General features: G+C 32.5%; 1 long non-coding RNA gene across 1 annotated transcript; it reads left to right on the top strand.

Annotated features, from left to right (window-relative positions):
• LOC127789804 (uncharacterized) lies at positions 1 to 531 on the top strand. The gene is made up of 3 exons (XR_008020658.1): positions 1 to 104; positions 248 to 321; positions 415 to 531. It is a non-coding gene; the product is annotated as an uncharacterized LOC127789804 (long non-coding RNA).
• Positions 532 to 8623: the final 8092 nt, after the last annotated feature.

Here is an 8623-nt window from a genome sequence, read left to right as displayed (position 1 = left end):
AGAATCTTCGAATTTGGATGCCCGAGTCGCTGATGCCACAACACAGAGGAGGAACAACCTTTCTGAATTGCACTAAGAGCCTCTTGATTTGTGCCTTCCAACGAGTAAAGCTGCCCTTTCTTATGCCCCTTCGCAATCATTCGTTGGTTTCGATCCTTAATAACAAAACCAGATGAGTTGAATTCAAAAGTACACAAATTGTCGGAAGTAAGTTTCCCAACTGATAACAAATTTTTCTTCAATTCAGGAACTACTAGCACATCTTTTAAATTTAAGGTCCCATCATTAGTGACAAACATGCATCACCGGTGTGAGAAATAGGTAAACTATTGCCATTTCCAACATAGATAACATCATTTCCATTATACGGTGTTATGGATGACAGTTTACCTGTGTCATTTGTCATATGTGAAGTGGCTCCTGAGTTGACTATGAATGACTGATCATTGGAATCATTAAGGGTAAAGGCAGCAAGTGCTTGAGGAAGATCTTCAGATTGGTAGGAGTAATCAAAGCGATACCAACAATTAATTGCAAGGTGATTTGCCTTTCCGCAAATTTGACAGATGACATTGCCACTGTTAGTTGTTGGTCGGTGTGGCTGTTGTCCAGATTTTTGTTGACTGAAGTTGTTGTTGGGCTGCTTATTATTATTGCCATTCCCTTGAGTTCTTGCATCTCCACTTTGTGTATTGTAGCAGCTAGCAGGGGTGAAACCCCTCCCCCTTGAATTGAAATGTCCTCGTGCTCCACGGTTGCTCCGACCACGTCCTCTTTGTCCGAAAAAGGCCTGTGTATGATTAATGGACATCTTTTCTTCTTCGTTCTTGGCTGTTAGTGTTTGCTCATATCCTTGCAAGGCTAACACAAACTGCCCAAAAGAAGGGTAGGGTGGTTTAGCAAGCATTGCTAGAGAAAAATTCTCATACCGTGGTCCCAATCCTTGTGAGAATTGAAAGACTTTGTCGAAGTCGGAAACAAGCTTTTTGATGGCAGCAAGATTGTCACAAATAGACTTAAATTCTAGGAGATAATCTTCTAGAGATTGTGATCCCTTTTTGATCTTCATCAGCATGCTTTTTAGATGCCCTTCTTTTTCTACTGTGATGGGAAGTAATTGGTTTTGAAGAGATCTCCAAACCTCATGGGCTGTTGCTGTTTCAGCTTCAAAAATAAGACTTAGTGCCTCTTCTTTCATGGTGTCGAGAAGCCAAGAGGAAAGGAGGCCGTCGTTGTTGAGCCAAAGCTTGTATTGCTGATTTGGACTATTTTTCCCCGATTCATCCTCGATTTCTTCAGCTGGTCTTTCTTCAGTAGTGAGATGGTGAAGAATTCCCAAGCTTCGAACCAACGGTAGGATTTGTGAACGCCATAGCAGAAAGTTTGATGTGTTTAGCTTAATTGAGATCAAGCTAGAACATTGGTGAAAAGACTGAATGTTCAATTCTGGTTCATTTTGTGAAACAGAAGAGGACGAAGACATGATTTCAGGCTTGCAAGCTTTCTGCTCTGATACCATGAGAAGATTCAGTATTTTTGTGTAGAGAAGGTATTTCTTTTCATTATGATTCTATACATGATTTATACACCAAGAGTTGCTAATTCTCAGCAAGAAATTACAGCTTTAAAACCCATGATTTATGGCTAAAAATATGTCTGAAAATGAGTCCTAAAATTATGGAGTTGATCATTATCTTCAGCGATTTCCTTCAGCAATATGTTTGTCCATCTGTTGTGCCTTTATCTTCAGTAATTGCAGTGATTGTTTTCCCATCTATTATGCATGGAGATGTGATTTCCTTAACACCCTTCTTGTTAAATATATTTGTGGTTAATTTTTGCATCATAAATCCTCTTTAGATATTTTAAAAATCTTTTGAAAATGAATGATATAACTTTTTCAAACTTAAAATGTTAAGAGATACTAGGAGCTAAGAAAAATGAAGATCGAGAATTCAAGTTTCAAAGTGGAGCTCTTTGAAGATTTCTTCTGAAATTTATATATAATTTATATGTTAGGAGTAATGTAAATATATATTGATAGTTTAGATTTTATTTTTAATTTTCGTTTTAACACGTTCGAGGTATGTCTTAGTAAAAACTGTAAACGTTTTGTAACTTTTTTTTTTAATAAAATATTTATTTATAGAAAAAAATGTTAAGACGTGTCTAGTTGTAAAATTAGAATTGAAAAATTAAAAATATTTTTTAAAACTAAGCAGGGTGTTAAAAATAAATTCCCCCATAGTCCCTAATCAGTAGTAATGACCAATACCAGCAGCAGCGAACCGGGCCGGCGGCGTTGGGGATGGGGGGGGGCTGTCAATATTCCTCCCGAATAGGAGACACAGAAGAGTGAAACATATTCATGATCATGATGATGAAATCAGAAACATACGTTTGACCAAACATTGCAACTCTTTCAACAACCGAAGAGAGGGGTTAAATGAATTGTGGAATTTTGCGTACCTCAACAGATAGGGAAGAAAATCGCCCAAGCTTTAGAGGAGTCCATTTCAACCGGAACGGAAGCACCGGGCTTATGGGGATTTGGAGAATAAATATTTAGTCTATACATCCCCCATCGGACTCCGTTAATTCAGACTGGGTCGGTCGGTCTAGTCTTCCTCGTATCAACATCCATCAATCAGATTATTCACAGTTGACTATGTCAACAGAAGGTGTGGCGTTAAGATAGTACGTGGCTGAGGAATCCATTTACCATGAAAAATACAAATGGTGGATTCTCCAACGCACACTCGCCACCATGACCCCCTCAAACGAGTTTGCACAGCACCCAATATGCTTCTCCCTACCATCAGCAGATTAGAGCCCAATAATAGGTGGGATAATACTTTTCCTTAGTCGCACGGGTGTGCAGTCGGAAACCAAGACCGAATCAATTAAGGGTGGGAGATTGAACTGGTACGGTTTGGTCTTATTTAGTCTGATCCTTTTTTTTTTTTCTTTTTTTAATATAAAATTTAATATATACACACGCACACATATATACATATGTTAGTGCAATGTGTTACTTTACCGAATCTATATATACAAAATTGTTGTGTTACTTCACTGAATCTATATATATAAAATTGTTATATTGTCCGCGTCAAGTAACATAATATTTGTCTGATGTAGATAAAATTAGAGATGAGGTATGGGCCCCACTCCCATCCCCCTGCATGCTTGTGTCGAGTTTGATATATATTAGTGTAATGCTATCTTTATTTATTTATTCTTTCATTATTCTTTTTGATTTGGTATATAAAAAATTAAATATAATGAATATTTTTTCATAATTTTTAGCTATGTGTATAGATATAGATGCACTTGGGGGTGTTAAAAAGTAAAAAAAATAAAAATAAATGAAAGCTATTGGTTGGCATTTAATAGTTACAATTTAATTTTTAGTTTTTTAAGTAAAATTTAAGCAAAATGAGTCTGGGTGTAATGTAAAATTATTTGAAAAATTAATTGTTATTTAAAGGTTGTGAGTTTAAATCTTGTTAATATATATAATAAATTTTAATTTTTTAAGAAAGAAATATAAAGAATATTTTAGAAAAACACTTTATTGACATGATTTAATAACACCAAAATATGATGTTTACTTATATAATAGTAAGTTAGATTGCACGGAAATAGAAATAAGAAACGGATACAATACGTCCCCACGGGCGTAGCACGGATAGCAGTCAGGTAGCAGATTGCAGACAAGGATGCAGGTTCGAGTTATAGCAGCCATAGTGTGGGAGTTTCATCCTCCTGTGGGGGTGGCTCCTTGTGGGCACTATGCACTGTGCCTCCTACCTGGTGCGCCGCTGTGTACCATGATTAACCTCTCTCACGTGTGCGGGGCAGTGTGTGGGGGGCTTTTAAGGTGAGGGACTTCACCTTTAGCAGACAAGAAACGGATACAATACAAATCGAAAATGAAGAAATGATATTTTTCAAAAAGTAAAAAATGAAAATGTAAGAAAACGCGTAAGTAAAAAAAATATAGGAAGCCGTTTGTAAATATAATTTTTAATATAAAAGTTATAAAAAAAATAATTTTTAATTTAAAAATAAACATAAATTTTATAATGCATTCAGATAAATTTTAAAACAAATTTCAAAAAAATTAAAAATTTTGAGATTGGAAAAAAATTCATCTCTAACTTGTTCCATCTCTAAGCTTTTTGTGGATGGAAATATATTTTTGATATTTTCTTAACATTACCGTCTCAAAACGCTTTGGAAATTATAAAAACAACTTAGAAACTATTTTTTGGCATTTTTGAAAAAGAAATATTTTAGAAATGTTGAAACGACATGCCTGAGATGTCTCCATAGATCATAGATAGTAAGTATATGTACATATATATATATATATATATTTGGGCAATTTTGTAGTATTAATGTTAGAATAAAAGCAATTTTGATATAAATAGGTTATATACACACACACGTGTATATAGGCCTGATCAGAGTTTAGATCGAACCATGAATTGAACTGAAATAGTTTTTCTAAAAATCGAACTAAAACCATTTTATCAGTTTTGGTTCAAAATTTGGAACTGAAATCTAAATCGAAGACAAACAGTTCGGTTTCGAATCTTAAAAATAAGGAATTGGAATTAGAATTGGAATTGAAATCGGTTCAAACTATTAAAAATAAATAAAATAAATATAAAATATATAATATAATGTACAATAACTAGTAGTTCAAAAAATAATTTCAATTAAGATAAGGAAGGTTACAAATTCAAATGATAAGTTAACTAAGTGAGGTTTGATTCCTTTAAATTCCCCAAAAAATACTTAGATAATTTGATTTATATAAATTAAGTCTAACTTTTTTTTTTTAATTAAATTGGCTCAAAGCAAAATTGAAATCATTGAGAACTGAAACTGAATCGTCAGAGAACCAGAACCAAAATCATTTATAGACGGTTTGATTCCGATTCCACCAAAAAGTGAAATCGCAACTGTTGGTTTCAGAACCTGGCCTATATGTATATATATTTTGTAGTATTTTATATTTAATTATAATATTTTTATATTTGTCTATGCTTATTGAAGACAATTTTGGGATTAGTTTATTCGTTTTAACTTCACTGTTTTGTTTTTGTTTGGAAATTATAAAATGCAAATGTTTGTTTTTGTGTTTGAGATTTAAATTTATTTAATAAATAAAAAAATAATTGAATAAAATCATAAAAAATATTAAAACTCCTAGACATAGAAAAACACATTTGTGAAAATTTTAAAAATGGGATAATTTTACTTTCAAATTATTATTTTTTTAAAAAAATTTGAACACAAGATATTAATTTATTCTAACAATAACAATAACAACATATCCAGTCTTTATTCCACTATATGGGATCGACTACATTAATTCTACACTTACATGTATTTCTATCTTTTGTCATATTAGTTTATTCTAATACATAGTAAATAAATAAATAATAAAATATAAAATAGTTAGTTTTTATTTGAATTTTAAACTGATTATGAATGATGGGATTGCATAAATATCAATTAAAAAATGTTAGTTTTTTCTATATGAAAAAAAAGATGTTAGCCTTTTCATTTCAAGATATCAAAAAGGGTGTTTACTTAAGTGGTATAATATATTTTAATATCTAATAAATAATTGAATACTAAAATGGAAAAATGTTCAAAATACCAATGCTTCAGTCAAAAAATTTGAAGATTGAATAATTTTAATTTCAAATTAGTTTTTGTTTATATTTTAAGTTTTTAAAAATATCTAATAGTAATTAATAAAATAAAAAAGTTAGGTTTTGTTTGAATTTTAAACTTGGAGATGCTATAATTTTGTTTAAGTTTTTGAACATGTGACATTAATTTAATTATCCTAATATCTAATAGATAATCACATAATAAAAAGAGAGAAAAAATTAGTTTTTGTTTGAATTTTAAACCCACGATCATGAAATATAAGGTTGTTTAAATATTAAGTAAATATAAAGGACACGAGCACCAGGGGCCACATAAGGGCGGTTATCTCAAATAAAAATATTAGATTTTCATTTGAATTTTAAATTTACTCTAATTATATAGATTGATATTATAAATAGTTACCCATTAAAAAATAAAAACTAAAAATTACAATATCAAACACAAGCTACCCATTAAAGATAAATAAATAATAAGAGTAATGGTTCTAGTTTATTAATATATACAATAATCATTTTATCTATGTACTATGAAATTAAGTTGTTTATTCCAAACATTGTGTAGGATAGTGTTCCAATAAAGACCTCAAAACTCACATAGGAAACATTATATTTGAGATTGGCGATTGCTAGATCGATGATGAAAAATATTTTTTAATATTATGTATCTTTCTTTTAATGATTCTTTATTTGATGTAACAACTAAATTATTTTATTAAGCATCATAATAAAAATTATCAAATGTCGAAATTCGTTTTTAATATCATTGATGGCATTTGAATAAACACATTTTTATTATCAAAAGAATCTTTTATTTTTGATATATCAAATTTGGTCATATACCACTTGAATATCAAAACCATTTTTTTTTTTTCAAAATTAAAGGTCAAGTTGTCAACCATGTTTGTGCTTGAGATGTCGACTGACTTTCCAAGTCTATTGACCAATTTGTTGTAGGCTCTCGGCTAGCCCTGATCAACCGCTACTACATCAAAATCGATCGACCATTTCTTTAGGTTTTGTTCTAACCAATTGATCGTTTCTTTGAGCCTATCGACTGATTTCATCACAAATGTCTTTAACGATTAGTTTTGCAAATTATTAAATGCAACAAACAGCTCCATTAACGGCTAATAAATTCAAATGTTATGAGAAACTTATAAATGCCAACATAATGGTGCATTTGAGGGGTTAAAGAAACCATTGCAAACTTCAAGTTTTACTATTCTATTCAAATGCTTTAACAATTTCAATTTTTTCCCTCAAAAAGACGTTATATATCATTTGTATTATTTGTTCAAGCATTTGTGTATAATTTTTGAGAGATATTGTAACTAAAAGATTTATCTTTTAGATAATCTCTTATGTAAAATTCATTGTATATTGTCTAACAAGATTGTTAAAGGGCATATTTTGCTAAGTAGAAGGTTGTAATCCTAGTTGTGAGGGTCTACTTGGGATCAAGTAGGAGATTTTAAAAATTGATAAAAATTCTTAGTAAAGAGTTAAAATAGTGGATTAGGTCGTTTGAGGTGTTGCTTATGTCGTCACTTATCATTTATTTTCTTAATCTTTTTAAGCATCACTCTATAATCATTATTGTTTTGCACTAAAACCTCATCAATAGCCAATTCTTTTTAAGTTTAAACAAATTTTAAAAATATCCAATTTACCCTCATTTTGAGTGTCGATGCCATTATTTTAACAAGATGCCTTGTCTTTCAAGTTTAATCACTTAAGTAGATCCACACATGGAACATTTTCTTGGCTCAATGCAAGTTCAAGGCTGAAGCACCACTCGACCTCATTTTTTTATGGAACAAATTACGATAGGGGCATTCAAAAAAATCGGTGGACTGCGGAAATCGCCTGCACTGAATCGAACTGCACCGAATCGCGCGATTTTTTTAAAGAGATGGTTTGGTGCAATTTGAAAAACCTTCAAACAATAGTTTTGAGGTTGGCGGTTCGATTTGAAACCAAACCCCCCAATATAATATATTTTAATTATATTTAAATATATATATATATAATATCAAATGTAAAATGACAAATGGAAACGCGACGCGGGGGGGGGGGGGGGGGGGAGGGGGTTGTTTAACCCACTAATCCTAAATTCACAAATCACTTCTCTCTCCCCTTCTTTGTCTGTCTCCATCGTTGACGCACGCCCTGCAGCACCAAATATCTCATCGACAAACCCATGCCCCTGCCGGCTGTCGCTGCCACGCACTTGGCCCTAACGCACATGTCGTACCCAGACACCAACCGAGGCGAGAGCAACAAAGCTTGCGACGAACCGATCCATCCCCTCGTCGGCCGCCACTGCCATGCACATGGACCTGACCCACCCATCGCACCAAGACACCGACCGAAGCGAGAGCGATGAACTGACCCCCGCCTTCCGCCGCATCAAACCGACTCACAACACTATTTTGATCAAGATACTATAATATCCTAACTAAAATAAGAGTTCGAAGCTTTTATTATTTGGAGTAAATCTTAGTCGATGAGCGTGTGTGGAAGCTTGGTGATGGTGAACTAGATTGAGAGTTGTTGCATTTTCAGCAAATCGCAGAAACCAAACCGCACCGCACTGTAATCTGTGGTGCGGTTTCTCCTCACCAAGTCAGACCAGTTAGTTTGCTTATAGGTGCAAATTGTATGTGCAGTTCAACGAATTTTCTTGGCACAAAATCCGTCAGACTGAACCATGTACACCTCTAAATTACGAGTATTGAAAAAAAAAAAGATTTTATGCTTTCTCATACAAGATTCTTACATTTTACAGGTTATAAAGGAAGGGATAACATTGCCCGACATTGAGAAAATCAAAGATTGGACTGATGATAAAAAATAGGCAGTGGAGATTTATGCCAAAGCAATAAACACAGTTTGATGAAAAAAAAAATTTAAATGATAAATACCTACAA

The sequence above is a fragment of the Diospyros lotus genome, chromosome 14 (assembly GCF_014633365.1).
Source record: "Diospyros lotus cultivar Yz01 chromosome 14, ASM1463336v1, whole genome shotgun sequence".
NCBI classification, from domain to species: domain Eukaryota; kingdom Viridiplantae; phylum Streptophyta; class Magnoliopsida; order Ericales; family Ebenaceae; genus Diospyros; species Diospyros lotus.
Note: the sequence above shows the minus strand (reverse complement) of the source record. Positions and strands in the feature narration are given on the sequence as shown.